We start from the raw sequence: 22,463 nt of genomic DNA on the forward strand, positions 1-22,463 counted from the left end.
CCATGGCCAATGCGCAATGCACAGCTTACCTAAACATTCTATTTTGGGATGCAGTTCGTGAGGCAACTCTTTACTGCATGAGCCGATCAGTGGGCACCAATAATTACATTGGATGGTATTTATAGATATCTGGAAGGGAAACCAACTTCGTTGTATTGATTTTATTAGGGTATTTAAGCACGGACCTAGCTTCGGGAAGCAGCTAAATGCTTTACAATCAGGGAGTAGAACACAGTGAGGGAAGCAGAGAAAAAAGGACCGGGGAGCAAACTGGAGGGGGAGGTTGGGCAATTGGCAGTAAGATCTATAAGCAACCATGGGACGAGACAGTGGTGAGCAGGGTCTCTGGCAAGGTGGTGAGTGCAGGGCATGTGGACCTAGGTCTTGGGAAGGAGCCCTTCTTTGAAAAGTAAGGTCTTGATCTCTTTCCTGAACTGTAGATGCGATGGGGCAAGTCTGATGTTGACGCAAACAAGGTTCCAGAGTCTCGGAGTGTAGACGGGTTGGTCTGTTTTTTTTCCCTTCCTGCACCGCCTGAGTTCAAGTCTGAACATTTCCTTACTTATGGTGGATCATGGGCCTCCAGAGATGCTGAGTTTCCAGTGAGGTAGCTTGGGGACTTAAGTGTGACTGCCTTCATTTGCAGGCAGAGAAGTAATTGGAGAAATTAACCAAATCTCCAAGGACATTGCAAGTCAAGGTTTTTTTGGTCTTTAATCCTGCTTCCCTAATCTGGGTGGGATATTTTGCAACCCCAGGCTGTCATGGAAAGCACTTCTAAAGTTTTGCTGTTCATTTGAACTTTTTGGGGGTATGCTTTTATGCAGTATGACCATCCAAGTGGATTGCATTCTGCATTTCTTTTTCCCTTTTGGCCATTTTTAATTTGTATTTTTTTTTTTATACGTTGCCTCGGTTGCAGTATACGACTGGGCTTCAGCTGCATTGGTTGTGGTAATATTTCTCACCAGCTGACTTGCACAGTCGGACTTTCCACAAGAGCTACTGTTTGGTAAGTACCTACCCTTTTTTCTGTGGTATAGTGCCAAGGTCTCGGGGCACAACTCCAGCTGGTGTTATGGACCAGTATTGCAGGCAATGGACACTTTTGAGCCGGATTGCAAGTTGCCTGAGCTGTGTCTTGGATGGGTGTGTGGCCATTTGGGAGCCATACCAATGAAACTGGCTGCTTTTGGTGTTAGTTGCCAAACCATGGTCCAGGGCCTTCAACTGCCCAATTGGAGGAAAGTAATGACTTGTGGACCACCTATCCTCTAGTGTCAGATGACCTATTAAAACGTTCTGCGGCCTTTAAATCTGGTAAACCTTCTGTGCTTGCCATGCCTGGTTTAATGAAGGTCAAGTGGACTCCTCCATTGACTAAGGCCAGATTCTACAACCATGCCTCAACATTTCTCCTTCAATTTCATCATCTCAATCAGGCTAGACCATTTTTCATATCCAACTCTGCCTTTTATGTATATAGAAGCCTCCACCTCTGACCCCAAAACTCGCAAGTAGCGAGAGAGGATGAATGGCTGTAGACCATACTATCATGCACTTTTTGGGGCTCTTATCCAGGTTAAGGATTTTTACAGACCAAGACTTGCAGAAATGCAATACAGCGGGGGTAGTGACTGCTCTCATGCTTTACTTATCCCCCTTCTTATATGCTTTACTTTTTTACATGTATTGGTTAGACTTGCATAAAGACGTTTTAACCATTTACATTGAAACACATCAATTGTCTTCACAACTCGAATGTTGACACGCATCCCTACTGGCCATTCCTTTAAAACAATGTAGCAAAACCTAGAAGTTTTATGTTGTTCATTTGTTCTCTAAGCTTTGCAATGCATTAAAATCTTAAGAATATTCTTAGAATTGATGTACACAGTCGCTGGCTTCTCTGGTCTTTAAAGCCAGGTAGATGGTCCAATCAAACTCTAGTGGCAACAGGCCAAAGAAAAGCCGGTTAAGTCATTGTCTCTTCTACACTGAGAAGAGAATGTTAATTCCTTTTAATCAAGAAGAGCGTTTATGCGCTTGTAATTAACAGAGTGAAACTGCCACTTAAAACAGTGGGCACAAAATAAAGGGACCTCTGGGGGTGGAATTACGGTCATCGGTCAAAGTTGAATTCAAATTTCTCAAGAAGGTTCTTTCAGTTGTGGTGCCACATCCTTCAGGTGGAGTGTAAATCTTTACCCCTACCTGGACGACTGGTCAATTTACGCCTCAGTACCGATATCCATTACAGATGAGAGCCTGCATTTCGCAAGCCACACTTGCCACAACACTTGATCTCTGCCTTATGGCCTCCTACATTCACACCCCCACCTCCATCTGGCAAAACAGAAGGTTCTAAGTTATGCATTTGCATCTGGTCAAAAACCGGGTCTAGTCTGTGGAGTCAGTTCAAGAAGATCCAAATTCCTTGCTCGTTGGTACGTTCTCTATAGTTATTTCTCTACCCTCCCCACCATTAGCTTATGGACATTAACACTGGGCCTTGGAACGTTCAAGGTGAGCTACATCACAGTTGTTGGAGCGTAACCAAACTGTGCCACTGAAGCCCGTCCCACGGGCCACCTGACTGCCATGTTCGATTTGCACAAACAAGTGGGTACTCATTTCCTTACTTTGAGGATTTTGGGCACTTCAGCATCACCTGACATGCTTTTTTGGTAGATTGCTCACAGGTTAAGTACTCGCTTCCTAGCAAGGGTCAAGTATTCACTTCTCCAGTTTGAATCCTGGCAGGGCTGACTCTGCCCTTCATCCTTAAGAGGTCAACCGATTGAGTGCCATTAAATTGGATTCTAGTAGCAGCTTAAACAGGAAGAATCTGGCATGAAACTATGAATACCTGGTAAATTAATCTGCCACTATAGTTGGAAGGGAACGGCTAATGTCTGTGTAGATGCTTGGGGCAGATTAGGGCACCGCATGAGTTAACTCTCAAGCCTACAGGAGTTCAAGGATTTTCCCATTTGGGATGGCGCACACACTTCCCTCACCCTGATGTGACTTAAATAACTGTCGACATTAATACATCACTGGTACATTTAGAGCAACACTGAGTTTGGTGTCAAAAGGAAAAGGTTTAGGAAATGCAATGGTTAACAAATGTTCTCAAGCAGGTAAATACTTTTGAGCCCCCCCCCACCCCCGCCCAGGCAAAGTAAGTTTGGCCCTTCACATCTACACAAGTTATAGAATGTGTGACTTTTTGGAGGGATGGCTAAAGCACAAACTCAGATGTTAGTCTTTCAGGGAGCCAGGACAGGCAATATCAATTGAGCAAAAACTCTAGGGGCGCTAAAGCACTTCCTGAAGGTAAGTAAAAAGCCCTTGCACAATGTTTTAGGAATCTTTATAGAAAATGAAATTGCTGTTGGGGCAAAGCTGCAAGCAACTCTGCACAAGGGCAACCAAGAAAAGTCTCAACTGAGAGCTAGCCAGGCTACACGACGAGTTGTACCCCTTAGTTTACAGTACCTTAGGTCTGAAGAAATTGGTTCCAGCTGGCTTCTGTTTCCGTTGTAGGTCTGCAGACCCTGTTGGTCCTGTGCCTCAGTCGTGGGGACAAGAGGCAGGACGTCTGGGGACTCCTGCACTCTGGTTTGAAGGCCAGCGGCAGCACGTGAATAGCACCACCGTGGTTCTCGGATACCTTATGGGCTTTCCTTGCATCTGGGGTCCCACACTCTGAGGTGGTTCAGGCCCGTCACTCCTGCTTCATGGGAGTCCAGAGGATCTTCCTGGAGCTTGGGTCTGACTTAAAGACGACCCACTGGATTCTGGTGTTCCGCTCCCTGGCAATCGGTTCCTGCAGCAGCAATGGAAGTACAGCCAGCTCTGAGAGGATATCCAGATCGGTTTGTCTTGGGGTCAGTTGGTACCACCAACCCAAGGGGGAGAAATAGTCCTTTAGAGGGCTTCTATAGTCGAGGCAAATTCAGAGCTTCAGCACTGCAGCAGGCCTTCACTGGGCAAACCAGCAGTCCAGGAGTTGCAGCAAGCGTCTCTTACAAGTTCTTCGGATTCCTTCATCCAGTGGTCGACTCTGCCTTCCAAGCAAAAGACCTCGCCTTTTATGCAGGTTTCTTAGCAGGGTGGCTGTCCTCTGAGGACAGCCAGCCAATCACCTTTGGGTGCATTCCTGTAACCAAGGAGACTAAGCAACAGTAGTTTCGGGCACCTCCCTCGCTTCCTGCCCTGCCAGACACTCTGGAGCCAGAGGCAGGTTTCAGCACTGAAGCCTGCCAAAGACAAACCGAACAAAGGGACCAAACCTGGTTTGGCATGCAGAGAAAATCTCAAGGACCTTTCCAACAAATGGTGAAAAAAGACGACCAGGGCCATTTTGACAAAATGGGCACCCATCGGTGCTTTACTGCAACTGCAGCCCGCAACGGCAGTAAAAAGTAAACCACTGGCACCAGCCATTAATTGTAGAAAGGGTAACATAAAAATGTTAAATGAGAAACTCGACAAAGGGGATACTAAGTAACCCCTCCAGGACCCTATTGTAAGATTGTGTGTGCTGTGTCTAGAATGTTAGAAATGTAAGTAAAGTCAATTTCACTTCACTGCTCTTGGAAACAGTAGTTATCCAAGATAAGGTTTCTAAACTTTGGGGAAATCTGGAAGAATTCCTGCGTCAGTGCACTGAAGGTGCTGTGCGTGACACAATGTAAAAAGATGATGCCTAATGGAGTTTGTCAGACTCCAAAACCAAAAGAACCAGAGTTCAAATCACAGAAAATTACGAGTGTGTGAAATGGGTTCTCTCAGGATAAAAATGTTAAGTCCTGAAGTCCAACAAAAGAGCTGGGGGTCTCTTAGGGTAGAAGGGAATTAGTTAGCACATTTCTGAAAATTCTCCCGAACACCCTTTTGGGACGAGGTTAGTCTGTTACGCTTACACCTTAGGGCACCGGGAAAGCAGGATCTCTAAGGGGGCAGGGGGATTGGGTCTCTTCGATTCCCCTACCCAAGACACTTGCCACCTTTTTTAAGGGTTATATAGGGGTTAACCTGTATGAAAAGCCTTAGTCCCTTCAACCATGGCTGACTCTGCTTCTTACCCAACCTGGTCCCAACCCACAAGGAAGACCCAGGGAGAATAAACTGACCAAATCACAGGAAGGGCTTGCTTGAGAAAATCACCAATCACTTGTGCCACACCTGTGTGGCTGCAGACAGTGTCCAACATGGTGTCCTAGCAGGCACCATGCACCAGTAGAGTGCAACAAACCTATGCGGATGGGTTACGTGGCCCATCCGGCGTAACTGCCAGAATTAGTACAGTGTGTTTTGGAAGGCTGAGGCAGGGCGGCAAGGAGGCCTTTGGAGCCGTCCGTGGATTACTGTGCCGAGAGAGTTAAGAAGTGCTGTCTGCCAGCGCGGAGACCAGTTGTGGATCCTGAAGAACAAGAGGCAGGTGGCAAGGCGATTGAAAAGAGACAAACCATACAGTGGAGGAGGGAGAACCAAACCCCTGTGTGGGGACAGAAACAAAGGGGCACAGAGTGGGGGAAGCAAGGGAATAAAGCTATGGTGTGGGAGAAAAGCAAAGGGCAAACCCGGGTGTGGGGGAGATAAACGAAGGGCCCCAGAGTGGGGAATGAGGGAGTGGGCGGGAAGGAACTGAGGGGCCCCCGGAGTGGGTGAGTGTGAAGCAGAGATAAAAGAGAAGAGACTGGAAGGAAGACTGCCTGACTCTGAAGCACTATGAGAAATGTGGCTGGAGACCTGGGACCGTACCCCCCCCCCCCCCTTCACGCCACCAATATATACCTGAAAGTGTACACCTAGACCAGGGTCTACAGTGAAAAAACAGAGGGGCGGGGGACCTTAGAAGCCAGCAGCCATTTTAATATATTGGGCGAAATCGCCAAAAGCATGTGTTTTTTTTGTTTTTGTAGGTTTCTGTGGAACTAGGTTAGAGCAGGTTTCTGGACAGAGGACATTTTTGTTTAAAGGCTTTTCTGATAAGCACCCTTTGAAGCTTATAGACTATGGCTTAGAATCACAAGTTTTGGGGCAGGTTAGGGTGTTCTTTTAAGTCCCAACATTTTATTTTTAAATCTTGCTTTTTTCAGTATGCTGATTCTGACCTCCCCAAGTGGTGTCAGAAGTGGGATTCGTACAAACTGATACAGGGTTGACCCACATGTTGGTGAAGAGATTAGGTAAGAGCCAAACTCCCTCGGATAGCAACCCGCCACTCCATTGGCTTTGACCGCTTTAGTCTGGAAGAGGTGGAAATTCCCCTTCCAGAAAGCAGGTTAATGCCCTCAGGCCTAGCTATATTTCCTTCAAATGGAAACTGTTAATTTGGCAGCTGAGTCTGGGTTGGCACGTAAAGATTTCTTGGATGTAGCTGCCGCCGTCATTGCCGCAGACTATAGGGGAGAAGTAAAGGTAGTGTTTCACGATACAGGGGCTAAAGAAATCAATTTGGGTGAGCCTGGAAAGGGCCATATACCCTCACTTAAAATAGGCTCGGTGGACAAGCGTGAAGTCCAGTTGGGGAGTCGCTAAGTGGCTCTGCGCACAGAGGGAGGTTAGGTGGACCACCACACACCACTCCAGGAAGCACTGATGGACACAAACTGGTACGCAGTGGTTCCTGAAGTACAAGAGACGGGTGGCAAGGCAAAGAAAAGATAATGAACCCCGAAAGCAGGAGAGCCAAGCCCCTCTGTGGGGAGAAAAGTAAAGGGCAAAGCCTGCAGTGGTGAGAAAAGCAAGGGCTACAGAGTGGGGAAGTGAAAAAGCTTGAAGCACAGATTTGGAGAATGAAACATTCCCAAGGCCGGAGAATCTTTCTGTTGAAGAAACTAGGTTAGAATAGTTTTCTGGACGGATGACTTCTGTTTCATTTAAAGCCATTTTAACGAGCATCATTTGATTCTTCTTTTGTATAGAGTAGGGCTTTTGTTTTCTTTTCATTGAACACAGAATAAGTAAGTTTGAAAAATCATGCCTCCTTGTCTGACTCCTCATTCTGAACTGCCACAGATGATGCTTACAAAAAAGTGTGGGGGGGGGGGGGGGGGGGAGTAATGCAAGGGTAACGGAACATATTGTGGAGGGACAAGATTGCTTCTATTTTCAAAGCTCCATAAGTCCAGCAGTGACATGATGGCGGTAGACACTTGCAAGTGGGGTTTCAACCCACTTCCCTTATGAGTGCTGCAATTCTGGTCATGATGGCTGTTGGGACAGTTTTTTTCTGAATACTCCTACGTCCAGTCCCCTTTCCTCCATACTTATGGGACATTCCTCCGTCCTGTGGGACGGGACCGGAGCACTTTGTAAAAAGCATCCAAAATTTCAATTATTTTTTATTTTTGTCCTTCCTCTTTCTGCGCGGGGCCCAGCACGCGGCCGTAACCCCGCCCATCTCGGCTCAGCCCCACGCATCGCCCATCATTCCTTTTCTCCGCTTGTTCGGGACTGGACGCACTTGTATCCGTGGAAAATTTTCTTCCCTTTTTTCCTCTCTGGCTCTCGCTAGCGATCGTGTACTAGTCTGTCTGTCGTTCAAACTAGACTTTCCAGATTGTTCATCGTGTCCCTGATGCTTCGCGAGGGCGGACCCCCCCCCCCCCCCCCCCCCCCCCCCCATCCTCTTTGTCTCGAGTGTTGGGGTCCAGACCACCGTTGGGACTCCTGTTTTTACTGTCATTCCCTTTCGGTCTTGGCACTTCAACGTCGGTTGGAGTGCTGGGAGGAGGTGTTTCAACGTGCCCCTCCCTTGCATTTTCAAGCTTTTATCGACGAAAAGAAGAAACATCTGGTAAGTTCTTTACTTTATAGAGCACCCCGGCCGGGAGATACCATTCCGGGCTCTTCCAGAGCCGGGAGGAGCGTTGGTTGCTCTGTCCCAGGGATTGCCCTAAGGTGCCTTCTGGGCCTAAAAATTGTACCAGATTTTTCTCCTAGGGTCTCCAATCGGGGCCTGTGGATACCGGAGTACACTCCGAGGCCCCTCCTGTCGGGGCTGCTTGCAGATCCAGTTCTACTGAGTCGTGGGGTACCGGAGCTAGCTCTGAGGCCCCTTTATCGGCTTCCCTCAAAAATAAAACCGGGGTGCGCCCCAAGGCCTTGGTTGGGCTTGGTGTTACTAAACGGATGTTCGAGGCCCGTGCTTGTAAGGTTGTTACCGGACCTGGGTCCGAGGTCCCTCGTACCGAGGCTAAAGTTCCCAACCTTTCTGAGAGGCCTGGCAAGGCCTTATCGGTGAAAGTTGTTTCTCACCGTTCCCGCTCTTGTGGCGACACCAGAACTGTTGAGGGGGCAAAGAAGGATAGGTCTTCCTTTACCGGCAGCGCCGAGGTCCTTCCTGAAGAGGCTAATTTGGCTATTGGTATGTTGCAGAAACATTCAAGGCCTCGGCCGAGGTTCCTTTCGTAAAGGCTAAAGTTAAGACCCCCTGATCCATCGACGGGGACCCCTGCCTCACTTCCTCATTTGCCGCAGTTCCCCTCAGGTGATGGCAAAATGGCGGCCGTTCCCGCCACGACCACGGCGGCCATTTTGGGTGCTTTCCCCTAAAACTACGCCATCGGCCTCAGGTGTAGGGCTTGGTTCTGTGGGTGAACATAAAATTCCTTGTGCGCATCCTTTTCGCCCAGTTTACGACTGGAACGCTAAGATGCCCCTTCCACACAATGTTGCGTTGCCTGTGGGTCGGCACCTTTTGATTTTTGTGGACACTTCGGGGATGGGCCTTTGTGGCAACCCTCCCCGTTGTCCCTGGAATTATCCTCCTCATGAGAGGCCTCCTCTGGTAGCTCAAACAGTCCCCGGAGGACACTTTTTTTTGGGCAAATTTCAGACGCTCATGAGTACCGACCCCATGAGGGAATATTTCAAGAGGCTTTTTAGGGAGATATGCCCACCCGTTCTGGCTCCACCCGCTCCTCCGGTGGCTCCGCCGGCGCCACCCTTGCCTATGATGCCTCCCCCGACCCTTCCGCCATTGCCCCCTGTGGACAAGGCAGCATCTGACATGGTTCAGCAGGATCCTGACCTGTCGGATGAGGCGCAGGGCGGTCAGGACAAGGACCTACCCCGCTCTATTAGAGCTTTTCATGACCGGGTACTGGACATGATGTGTTTTTTGGATGTTCCGGTGCCCCATGCACCCGCTCCGCAGGAGGGTGTGCTTTCTGTGGCGTTCACCCTGTCTCCTTTGGAGCATACCAGCCTGTTCTTGCAGAAGGACGTTTTGGCCGAGGTCTGTAGGGCCTGGGAAAAGCCACACTCTGGACTTTTCGTCAATAAGAAAATTGACGCGCGATACAGGCTGCATTCTTCGGAAGAGGTGGCCGTGTCGTCTTGTCCGCCCACCTCCTCCACAGTGGTGGCTGCGGCCACTTTACAGTCCAGGCCTGCAGCATCCTCTTCTACGACGGCTACTCAGGTTCTGGGGAAGGTGGACAAGCTCCTCGACTCCCTTGGGAGGAAGATTTTCGCTAACTCGGCCTTGCAGCTCCGGCAGGCCAATGCAGAGCTAGTGTTAGCGGGGGCGAATATGAGTATGTGGAAAGGTCCGTCGGAGTTCATTCCGGTCGAGAAGCTGGAAGACTTAAAGGCGGGTTTGTCCGATGCCAGGGTCTTCGCCCAGGATCTGTTGGATGCCGCGGCTCACCACGTAGACACTTGCTGGGAGTTGATACCTTCCGACAGGCGTGGTTACATGCCACCAAATTCTCAAAGGAGGTGTAGGACAAGGTGTTGGACCTTCCGTTTGACGGTAAGGAGCTTTTCCATTCTACAACGGATGTGGAGCTGACCAAAACGAAGGACAGCACTCAGACAGCTAAGTCCTTGTCCGTCCTTGTCAGTCCTGGTTAAAAGAGACCGTTATCTCAAAGCCGGCCCTCTTCTGGTTTCAGAGGTTTTCTAGACCGGAAATCTTGTAGAGTGGATACCGCTTCGGGTAATAACCGCCAGAGGCATCAACGAACTCGGTTTTTGCTCCCGCTCCTCAGCCTCCTCCTCAGGTTCGGGTGGTAACACCACTGAAAAACCTGCAAAATGAGGGTTCTCCGCGCTCACATGAGACCCCGGTGGGAGGACGCATTGCGTCTCATTGGGAGGCATGGCAGACCATCACCGAAGACGGGTGGGTCTTATCAGTTGCTCGGGCGGGCTTCCGCTTACCCTTACCCCCTACTCCGCCCTTTAACCCTCCTTTCCAGCAGTCGGGTCGTCCTCCCTAAAAGCCGAAATTCAAAAACTTCTGGATCTCAGAGCTGTGGAACCTGTTCCCCTTGGGGAACAAGGGGCTCCCGGCTGTTTACGGTGCCCAAACCCAACCAGGCTGGCCTGCGTACCATCCTAGACCTTTCCCAGTTCAATCTTTTCCTACCCCAAGAGAAATTCAAGATGATCACGCCCGGCTAGATACGGTCCTCCTTGCAGATGGGCGATTGGCTCAGCGTGGTGGACCTTCAGGATGCATACATAAATATTCTGATTTGGAATCCACACAGGAGATATCTCTGCTTCTCTGTGGGAGAGGAGCACTTCCAATTTCGAGTGCTTCCTTTTGGCTTCAGCTCGGCACCGCGTGTCTTCATAAAGATGAGGTGGGTGATCGCGGCCTATCTTCGTCTGCAGGGTATCCATGTGTATCCGTATTTGGACGACTGGCTCTTGCCCAGCCCGTGCCCTTTGAAAGCCGCCTGCAATCTTCAGTCTCTCCTCCAGCTCCTGTTCCACCTTGGGCTGGCGGAAATCTTCCATGGCGGTCTCTCGGGACATGATTTTCCTGGGTTTTCGCTGGAACACGATCGACTGCCGAGTGTACCTAACCGGGGACAGGATGGCGGATCTGTTGGCCACGTGTCAGATATTTGCGCAGTCGGAGAGCATGTCAGCCTGGTGGTTCCAGAGCCTTCTGGGCCTCATGACCTCGTGTGTGTTGGCTCTTCCTCTTGCCCGTCTCAAAATGAGGCGGACACAGATGGCTCTTCGGAGTTCTTGGCTTCAGGCTGTGGATCCGGACTCCAAGTTGATGACGATTCCGGCTTTCATGAGAGCAGACCTGGATGGTGGTCGTCGCTCAGCAACCTGTCGGTAGTGGCGGGGTTTCAGGACCCAGCCCCGATCGTAACTGTCACGACAGACTCCTCCCTTCTGGGGTGGGGTGCGACGTTGGACCTTCTTCAGCTCTCGGATCTTTGGTCGCCTCAGGACAAGCTCCTTCACATAAATCTGGAGCTTCTGGTGATTTTCCTAGCGCTCAAGGCTTCAGACCGATCATTGTCCCTGCGGATACGTTCCATTTTGTCCCCCCTGCCCCCTCTTCTCGTGGACCTGTCATCCAGATTTGGGAGTGGGCGGTTCTTCATGGTGTCTGGCTACTTCAGTACACATCCCGGGCCAGCTGAATGTCATGGCAGATGCCCTCAGCTGGCGGACGATGGTCAGCTACGAGTGGGAGTTGAAGGCGGAGGGCCTCTCATGGATTTTCCTGCGTTGGGGCACACCGGAAGTGGACCTCTTCGCTATGATGGCAAACAAGAAGCTTCCTCTGTATGCTTCCAGAAGCGGTCTGGGAGCCTCCACTCTGGGGGATGCTCTCGAGATTCCATGGCACAACATGAGGGCTTATGCTTTCCCGCCTCTGCCTCTAGTTCACCGAACGATTTGCAAATTGAAGAACTCGGTGAACTGTTCTCTTCTACTCATAGCCCCGTGGTGGCCGGCCAGGTTTTGTTTCTCAGAACTCCAAAACCTGTCGGTATATCCGCCGATCAGGTTACCAGTGACCCCCGATCTTCACCACCAGGGGGAACAGCAGCTGTGGCACCCTTCCCCACAATCGCTCAGCTTGGTGGCATGGTGCCTGAGTTCAAGTCTTTAGAGTATCTTGGCCTGTCTGCGGATAACATGCGTATTATCCAGGCAGCCAGAAAACCCTCGACTAGGTCCCAGTACAGAAGCAAATGGCTCAGCTTCTGTCATTGGTGTTTAACAAGCAGTTGGACCCAAAGGGGGGCTACAATTGACACAGTACTGTCCTTTGTATCCTACTTAGCAGAGTCGGGCGTTCACGTTCTGTCATGCAGAACTTATCTTTAGGCGGTTTCCTCTGTCTAACCCACTGGTTAAGAGGCATTTTGCAGGCTTGACCCGCCTTTATCCTCAGATTCGTAGTCCGCACCCGATGTGGGATCTAAATGTGGTCCTGACGGCGTTGTGCCATAAACCTTTCGAACCAATGGCCACGGTGGACCTCAAGCACCTGTCGTGGAAGGTGTCCTTTTTGGTCGCCGTTACTTCAGCAAGGCGTGTGAGTGAGCTCCATGCTTTGTCGGTGGAGCATCCCTTCTTGGTCTTTAACAAGGATAAGGTGGTCCTATGGACAAATCCTACTTTCCTGCCGAAGGTGGTATCTGAATTCCATCTGAACCAGTCCATCTTCCTGCCGGTCTTTTTTCCAAACCCTGCCTCCGAGGCGGAAAGGGTTCTGCATTGCCTCGAGGTTAGAAGGGCTCTTAAGTTCTATCTGGACAGAACATCCGAGCTTGGGAGTTCTTCTCAACTGTTTGTGACCTTTGGTAATCCACAAGGTAAGCAGGCCTTTAAGGCGACTATTTCTCGATGGATCGCTGCCTGCATTACGGAGTCTTACATCGTCCAAGGGCTGAAGCCTCCTAAAGGTATTCATGCACACCTGGTGCGGGGCAAGGCAGCCGCGGTTGCCTTTCAGAAATGTCCCCTGGGAGACCATCGCAAAAGCAGCTACTTGGGCCTCCCCATCGGCTTTTTGTAAGCATTACTGTATAGACATAAGATCTGATGCTCAGTTTGGTCAGGCTGTGCAGAAGAGCCTTTTTCAGTAAGGGATTTTTTCCATCCACCCATAGTTCCTGTAAGGAGTGCTTGGGGAATCTCCCATAAGTATGGAGGTAAGGGGATGGGACGTAGGAGTATAACCAGGTTACTCACCGTAGTGACCACCTTACTCCTATTCCATAGTCCCCTTTCCTCCATATGCCCGCCCGCCTGCCGTCCCCTCTAATAAGGTTCCTCTGTTATTGCTAAGAGGTCTTGGACCTGGCGATAGAAAAGGACTGATGGGCGATGCGCGGGGCAGAGCTGAGATGGGTGGGGTTATGGCTGCGTGCCGGGCCCCGCGCAGAAAGAGAGGCAGGTCTAAAACAAGTTTTAAATATTTTTGGATGCTTAGTGCTCCGGTCCCGTCCCAGAGGACGGAGGAATGTCCCATAAGTATGGAGGAAAGGGGACTATGGACTAGGAGTAAGGTGGTCACTACAGTGAGTAACCTGGTTAGTCCTAAAGGCTTTGTAAAACCATACAACTGAGACAGTACAAGACTCCACTCTTAATATAAGGTTGTACCACCAGAGTTATATGGTAGCGTAGCCTGAGCTGCCGTGCTGATCTTAGCAGAGAGAGAGAGGGCTGTAGAATCAGTACAAAGAAATTGTAGTGCACATATGGTCCAAAGAAACACTAAAAACTATGCGTTGTAAACATAAATGGTTTATTTAAATACAAGTAGGCCAGGGTAAATCTTGGTTAAATGGGTACTATCACAGATCATATGAACACATTATAAATATATAACACTATGCTTTAAGGTACACATATAAATGCGTAGACCTTGTTCAGAAAACCTAACAGTATTTCTAGGGAAGTCAGACCTTATCATACACATTTAGTATAGGCCACACTTATTCATGGGGAGTAAAAACCATTAGTTACTTTTAGATTACTTGCTGTAATACAGGGCAGTAGACCCTGTCAGTTATGCAGTGATACTCGGCAAAGAAATCACACGATCAACCAACCCTGTTACCAGGATACTTTTCTGAATAGTGAAACAGATTGAAGGAACAATCTATACCTAGAACTAAATTTATGATAAAACGCAGTTATACTAGGTTAGTAACACCTCTTTTAAAATACATAATTACAGTTGCTTTTCGGTCGAGTACAGTCTAAGATAAGCAAGAACTCTTTACACTAATTTAGGATGCACCAGGTAGACCAAGGTCCTCTACACCTATAGAACACTTCAAGAATGGCACACAGCTATTCTAGGCAGGTAAAACCTAATGTTGTAAAATACTATTACACTTGCTTTTCAGATCAGTGGAACTAAGGTGAGCAATATCTTTAACTTATATTAGGATGGCACACAGCTAACTCAAGGTAAGTAAAACCTATATACTTTTAAAAGGAGCTATATGCATAGAACCACAGATCCTACTGGACATGGAGCAAATGGAGCAAAGACAAATGCCAAGAACCCAGACTGGTTAGGGTAGATATTCTTGATTTGATCCTCTCGATACAGGCAGGAAACCTAATTCCATATTTGCAGAGGGAAAATCTGCTAGAATATCCAAACCTTTCAAAATCTGTGGGTGATTTTGAAAAAATATACGCAGATTGTCAACATTCTCGGCAGAAGAGATCTGAATTTTCTGCAGAAACCTTTGACATGTCTCTATGGCCAACGCAAACAAAGTCCAAATTAACTCCAAGAATTATTTTCATAAACTGATTTTCTATACCGCTAAATGCACTGTGATGCATAGTTCAGAGTTGTGACAGGGTTGTGTTGTTAGAGTTGGCCTCCGCCCCACCTTTCCTTCTCTGGCAATGCATCCACCATTCCTTCCTCCAATAGCAACTCGACTGGGAAAGTCTGGAGTTTCTTCAGCTACTTGGTTGCTTTTAAAAGATGTACTTTTTTCAGTATGTGCCTGAAGACCATAATCCCTTCAAGTAAGGGAAGAAAAGCAGGTTAAATGTCCCCACACAACAATGTGCTGCTTGTCTGAGTCTAGGGCAGTGCCACCGAAACCTGGCACAGTATGGCATGTCTAAGGTGTTTTGTGGTCGTCTGTGTTGAATGCTGCTGATGCGAGAAACAAGCTGAGGGTGGCAACACTTGTGTCGTTCTGAGGCCTAGTGGAGGTAATCTAGGAAAGGCAACAGAAAAGATTCCAATACTCAAATTGGTGCTGAAAGGAAGTAACTCTAGCGTTACAATGCGAAAGAACGGCTTCCACAAAGAAACAAGTGCATTTTATCAGGCAAGCAAGTTTATTGCATGGTAACGACCAGGAGGGGCTAGGCTGTTCCTTGGAGCTGAAAACTAACCCAATTCTTTCTGAATTACAAGTTACAGTTTATATACCCAGTTAGACAAGTTACATAATAACTATTTTGTTTTGTTACATCATCCCCAACCCTCCATTGGCTAACTCTAATACAAAGTAATTTATTCCCCCTAGCTCTAAAACCTCATTGGATACATTCCCAAAGTACAACCTTTTTGACATGCGAGCTACTTCCCTAGTCAGTCATGATGTACTCTACATAATACATTATTCATTTATGACTGACTAAGTTTATTATTCAGACCATGTGACGGAAACCAATGATTGTGAACAGCTTTCTGTAAACACAAGGCATGGGGAGGGGGGTAAAATAAATAAGCATGCCTTTGAAGCAGCAGTAGAAATCCTTATCCTCCCAGATGCTCCAGGCAATAATCCAATTTTTCCTGCATTCTAGCACTATTTGCTTTTACCATTACTAGCCTTCGGGATACATTGTACTTGTTTCCCTGCAAACCCATCGGCTCTCAAACAAGTCTTCGGGCTCCCAGGTAAATTACACTTTGCATCTACAAACCAACAAATGACTTTCTATTCAGTTCTCGCCTTCAGATCACAACTGCCCATATGCGGTTCACTTTCTACGTCCTTCCGTGACCTATGCCACCTAGCTCTCCAAACCAGGCAAAACCCCCATTCCTGGGAATCCAAGAACTGTGGCCTATTAAAACTCCAAAATGGGTGAAACCTGCATTCTGCGATGTCCATGTATCCACAATAAATCCCATATTTCCCAATGCCCTAAATGTGTCTGCAATTTAAACCATTGTTGAATTCCCACACATTAGTTTCCCCTTCAATTAACTCTCCTCTCAAATGCAAAAAGCTCTCCACTATATACGTCTGTGCTACAAATTGTACATTGTATCCATACCACTGCTACTCATGTTGCTGCCTACTGTGACTCTTAAGAATGAATCCAACTAAATTACAAAATAACACTCATCTAACTACATTGAATACACACTTGCAACATTGCATCTAACCCAGCCACACCATGGCCTAGTACAAATTGTGTAGTGTGTACCTGTGTTCCATGTTCAGGCCTAAAAATATCTACTTCCCAACAGTTCAAAGCTCGCTAGGTAGAGATCCAAGAAGTTCTTTAGGTATTCTTAAAAAGAAATGGCACTGAAGGCATTAATAATCTGTCTTGGCTTTGTGCATCTGCAAATGAAAGCAAGCACAGATGCCTTTGAAATGTTCACGTTGTTGGAGAGTTTGCGTCCTACGGAGGAGGACCATTAGGCTTGCTGCGTACCCTTGTCTATGCCTGATGAAAGGAAAAGACCTGTAGCAGAGAGAATATCATTCAGTCTGTGATGGCTCACCAGAGTTAGTTAGAAACAAATGTATGTGTTGATCTGTCGAACCCTTGGCTTTGGCCTTTGGCTGGGCAGGTTGCTTCATTTAAGCATCTTGTATTGACCTTGTGCCAACTACAGCCAATGTCCACCTTGTGAATGGTGTCCTGGTAGAAGTCTGTCCTCTGTTGATAACTGCTATGATTGTTTTTGGGCAACAGGTTATTTCATCTGTCATTTGACCAGTGGAATACTCTCCAATTGGATCTCAGGCTTTCCTGGTGTGGAGTTGTTCCAGTCTGCTGTAAGCTGAAAACCATGTTTCAGATCTGCCTGCTTCCAAAGGGCATACAACATTTGCTATGCCAGGCTTAAAGAGGCAACGTGGCACCTCTAACTTCACCTTTCATTGCCATGAGCCTCATGCTGGCTCTGTCCGGACATGGGTTGGGCTGGGCTGGGCTGGGCCGGACCGGACCGGAGTTTGGAATTCTCCAGCAAAGCAAATAAAAAAAATGCTCTCCTATTCATCACCTCTGTCTTTAGTGTCCAGGTTTTAAGGCAAGGATGCTGGGTGGGACTATTGACACTTGCAATTGAGGGTGGCTCGTGCGACCTGTACATTTTTGAGCCATTTTCTAGGAGCTTTATGGGGATGGCTGGGATGGTGTGCAGACTGGATTCATCTTTGGCTCATGCTAGCTGCTTCTAGTAATGTGCATAATCCAAATTGTCCCCCTCTTACTTGGGCTGTAGCTTGCTTCTGAGAGGGCAGTAGAGTAAGCGTTTGCTAAAATTATTTTTGCGAATGCTGGGTATTCTTTTGGTTGGTTGCAGATGCCGATGTGAATTTGTTTAGGACAGTTTTTTCTGAAGTCCAACTCATTTGAGTCAGTCTAAAACTCCATCCTTAGTATAAGGTTGTACCACCTAAGTACATTAGTGTAGATGGAGCACAGGCTTATCTCAGCTAATCCAGAATAGAGCAGCACGATTTATCCTTGGCCTTAAACCCAGGGACCGCATCGTTCCTGCCCTAAAAAGCCACCACTGGCTACCAGTTGCTGCACAGATCAAATTATAATCCCTCTGCATCATCCACAAGGCCATCAGGGTCCAGTCACCACTCTATCTGCAACTCTATTAACAAATGCTCTCCTCCTAGAATCTACGCTCCTCTGGCACCAACTGTGTGTGTAAAGTGTTTCGCTAAACAGAGTAGAATCCCTCCTCTGGAACAGCCTCCCTCTGAGCAGGACCTTCTGAAGTTCCGAAACCTCAAGACTCCTTTTTTTTTTCCTTCCTCCTTCCCCTGCTAATTCTGCAGTTGCTGTGATTGGTATCTTGGACCCTTTTGCATCCTGTGGGCACCTGATCATTCACACCCAAGCTCCCCAACACCTGTCTTCCTTCAGCACTTGCCTCGGCACACCCTCCGCACAAGAGATAATGCACTTTCCACCCAACGCGGCTCTTGGTCGCAAAGCACTTACCTTACCCTGCACTTCATCTGTGGCTCACCTGCAAGCATGGACACCTAGGCCCCTACCCCACTGCCCTCTTCCTTACTGCACTTGCACGTTCTGAATACTCGCAAGGCATAGTAGGTTTGGCTGTCTCGTTCCGACCCCCCCACCCACCCCCTTGTATTTTTGGTATTTAATTGTACTGCTACCTCATGTCCCCTCCCTGCTGCCCGGTGGGCGCTTTGAAACAGAATGTATTTCCTGTATAAGCGGCTAATGAGCAAACCAAACCCAGTTACCAGGATACCTTTCTGAATAGTGGAACACAGATTCAAGGAACTGTATACCTATAACTAATTTGAGGATAATGGTTGTACTAGGTGAGTACGACCTTTTTAGTGTAATTTACAGTTGCTTTTCAGCTCAGTAGAACAGATTGAGGTAAGCAATAACTCTAACTTATTTTTGGATGGCACCCAGCTATTCAAGGTAAGTAAAACATATATACTTTTTTAAAGGGGCTACCAGCAACTTAAAGGTAGGTATAAACCGAAGACTATTTTAGCATCTGTATAGAGCAGGCCAGGGAAAGCAAAACGAAATGTTGCACTATGACTCCATGTTATTCTACATAGGTAAAACCTAAGGCAGACTTTCTAAACGGGCTATACAGTAAGTTAGGGGAAGCAAGACCCAGTTTGGGAACTTGTACACCTTTATCTGAAAGACATAGTTGGTGAAGCTAACAGCATTACTTTTGGGAAAGGGGCGCAACCAATTCACAGGTGAGTAAATTAACCTTTATATTTACTTTTCAGAATGGCACAACACACATTCAAGGTAAGAACCTTTGTAACTGCTCACTCTGAGTTAGTTACCAACTAACTCTTTCACAATTCTTTTACAAGTAAATACTTTTCAAACAGTTCTTTTCAAGACAGAACCCTTTACTGTAGGCTGTAGGCAGGGTGAGATAGGGTTTAGTTGCAGAAACCGTTCCGCAGGAACAGTCAGAGTTCCTGTGGAAAACTGTTCAAACAAGTAAGTATTTTACTTTCGAGTTAGTTCTGGTTCTGTTAGGGTGATTTTGTCATTTGTATGCTTCATCCCCTCTCCTAGTGAGACCCCCAGCCCTTTTTGCTGGACTCTGGAAAATGCTGAGAGATTTCAGAGGACTGTGCTGGAACTGTATAAAAGGTGAGGCTTCTGGAGTGGTAAGCAAATCGTCCACAGGAAACGGAAATAACTGAAGAAGACAACCAGACGCCTGCAAACACTTTGCAAGACCGTGAAGCGACCACGGCTGTCCGGACACAGTTTTCTATGCGATAAAGGAGCTCCAAAGAGGACTCCTTCCCTTTTGGCTGTGGGAACAATCAGTCCCAAGACTAACTGAAACTAGCCATCTCCTGAGGCGCTAGGAGCTTCCAAAGTTGCAGAACACCAATACCAGGAGACCTGCTGCCCGGAGCGCATTGTCGTGGAAAGGTCAAATCCGTCCAAATCTTTGCTGAAACCATAAGGGCACTACAGAGATCGATCCAACTTGCCCCGACCCCCTCACCAGAGTGTGGGATTGCAGGAAGCGAAGAAGATTGACCAGGCGATCAGTGTCGTTTGTTGGTGCTGCTGAAAAGGCGTTAAAATTGCAGAGTGAGGCAATACGTTGCTGAGTTGTGCTAAAGGTCCTCCCTCGAGACTACTGCTGAACGACACCGTCCATTGTCCAGCTTTTTCTGTCACCAGACCAAGGAATCCGGAGTTCTGATCCAGAGATGCAACATCGCGGAGAAACCAGCATAAACACTTTCTTCAAACCGAAGGTACTCTAGTGGGGGACAATGTATTGCTTACCTGATTTCAAGAAGTCACGCCAGAGCGTTGGGAGTGCACATGGAGGCGTCCAGGGCAACCTTTCATCTGACACAAGCCGCTGCTTGTGTCCCCTTCTCGAGTGAGTTTTAAGGTCTCCTTTGTTAGTTTCTAATTGGCTGCTTCAATAACTTTATAACTTTAGACACTGGAAGAAATCCTCACCAACTCTTAGTATTTTACCTTTTGTCATGACTTCGAGCCTTCTCCAAACTGCCTTTAGCTAGAGTTGTATTTGTGGACTTGGCAGGGGAAGACTTGTCTCTAGAACGTTGAACTAAGCTCATGTTGCACTAACCACTTATTTTCCTCCCTTTAAGTGACTTTTCTATGTGTTTGCAGAGTAAATGCATTACCGTATAACCTGTTGAAAACAGCATGAGTGGGCAATTACGGATAATACAATAACATTGTCTTGCCCCTTTCTAACATTGCTACAAATGGTTTATAGTCATAATGTCGACAAACAAAAATGTCAAACAATAATGTCGACATCCTATACATATAATGTAAAGTCATTTTTTAGAATGTCGACAAAAAAATGTCAATTAGAACTATCAACACCTCACCCAACACCCCCCCCCCCCCCCCCCACACCCCCCACCACCCTCTCACCCCTCACACTCAACACATTCTAATTATATATTTATTTATTCAATAAATAAACAAAAAGTATCATTTACTATGGGGGGGGGTCCCCCCAACCCCCCCCCCCCCCCCACCCAACGGAGTTACAGCAGGAAGACTTCAGGATCTGCAGCCAAAAACCCTGTTGCTGAATTCCTTGTCATGAAGACTGGACACTGGAAGGATTTCTGAAGCAGGTAAGGCTCCAGGCAAGAATTTCTATGTGGCTGGATGCTGCTCGGCAGGTTTGGCACCCTTTTCAGGAGCCAGAAGAAGACTGAATATCGCCGATTGGATTTTTGTCGATTGTAAGGTCCAGCACTCTGGTGAGGGGACTTTTCGGACTTGATTGGCGTCTCCGGCGGTCCAGCAAGATGCCAGCAAATGTTTCAGCTCTAGTCAGGATTCAGACCATGCACCACAAATGCAGGTCTTCCTGAATCTAGTAGTTCCCACTAGGGCCTGGGTTGTCCTTTTCGGGATCCCCTGGTCGATTGGCAGGAAGGGTCACAGCTGGCTCTGGTTACACAGCAGGCTCTCCGGTTGGTGGAAATCGCTACGGCTGTCGTTTAATCTTCCTCTTTGGTTTCGGCTCCAGTGGTCGACTTGTCAGCGGCTTCCAGGTTGGAAGTAGTTAACAGGAACTACCGCACAACTTGTGCATTCTCTTTGCAATTTACGGCAAGGGGAGGTCTGGCTGTCCAGTCGGGACAGCCAGCCCCCCCACTTTCAGGAAAGGTGAAAGACTAAGGGCTGCAGAGTTTTGGACTCCTCCCTCACTTCTACCTTGCCCGATACTCAATCATGGACAGGGTCCTGCCGAAGACAAACGGCCACTGAAGTTGTTCTGCCTAGAACGGCAGGGGGGAAGACCTCAAACAGCAAGCACACACGAAATGGCTGCCCTGCTATGCATTACTGAGGCTGAATTAACCTCAGAATAATTAAGACTAAAGTTCTCCAGCATAGGGTCTGGCATGGATTCGCATGCTCATGAATATTCCCCGTCGTCAGGCTGGGAATCCTCGGTAAAGAAAATATCAGTATCAGTTTCGTTTCTGATCTGTCTTTCGTAGTAGTAACCAATCACTGATCTCTGCGTCATACTGACCACAGCCAATGACTGCCCTCTACCCAAGCCCCGCCTCTGGCAGCCATCTTCAGATTTTTACCGCACGTTCAAGTGTTGGGAGTCCTCGTGCTTAGCTCTCGAGCTTTTACTGCGTGTTTCACGCTTTTTTTAGGTGAATTTTCACATTTTTCCGTTAATCGAGCCTCAAGCTCCACCGTTTCTACTCCCGTTAACGGCTACCTGTTGCAGGATTTTTCTACGCCCCTCAAGGGTGAAGATTTCGTCGAATCAACTTCTTGGAGGATTCCAGAAGATTCGGGGCCTACTTCGAGATGGCCCAGGATGCGAGTTTGTCGCCCGGACCTAAGCTGTTTCGCAGCTGCCCTGGATGCGGGCTGCAGAATGTGTTTAAGGAAGACGAACATTCGCGATGCCTCTACTGTCCTCATGGGGACAAGACTCATGTAGAGAAGGACTGCCAGTTCTGCAAGAACTTGTCGGAGCGGACCATGAGGGACCGTCGATCCCGTCTCGCAAGCTGGTTGGAGAAGGGCTCGACGGTTGAGAAGAAGAAGAAAGGGTCCGAGCGGGCTTCTAAGTCCTGTGCGGACGCCCCGGCGGCGGGGGCCCAACACCAGGCCAAGCGCCGCAAGTCCGCTGGCTCCGGGAGCGCTGAAAGGTCGGGCTCTTCGGTCACCAGGCAGGGCGCACCTTCCCCCGGCACCGTCAACCACGAGCCAACGCTCCGGTTTGGGGAAGAGAAAGTCCGAGACCCCGGTTAAGCTTCGGGAGAAGCCCCGTCCGATCTCGGAAGAGGGGGGAGCGAAGCGTCGCCCCTTCCCCGAAGGAGAAACCCCGGGACGCACCTAAGGTGGGGAAGGCCCCTACCCAGCAGGTGAAGGCCTCTATCGAGGCTATCGCGGCGACTCTGGCC

The 22,463-nt window shown here is 48.2% G+C and overlaps 1 protein-coding gene across 5 annotated transcripts in view; it reads left to right on the plus strand.

Annotated features, from left to right (window-relative positions):
* The window catches only part of NCOA4 (nuclear receptor coactivator 4), a 90,536-nt gene that overhangs the window by 52,857 nt on the left and 15,216 nt on the right, over positions 1-22,463 (plus strand). The gene's annotated exons all lie outside the window — the stretch shown is intronic.

The sequence above is a fragment of the Ambystoma mexicanum genome, chromosome 8 (genome assembly GCF_040938575.1).
Source record: "Ambystoma mexicanum isolate Mex_15411 chromosome 8, UKY_AmexF1_1, whole genome shotgun sequence".
In the NCBI taxonomy this organism is placed as follows: domain Eukaryota; kingdom Metazoa; phylum Chordata; class Amphibia; order Caudata; family Ambystomatidae; genus Ambystoma; species Ambystoma mexicanum.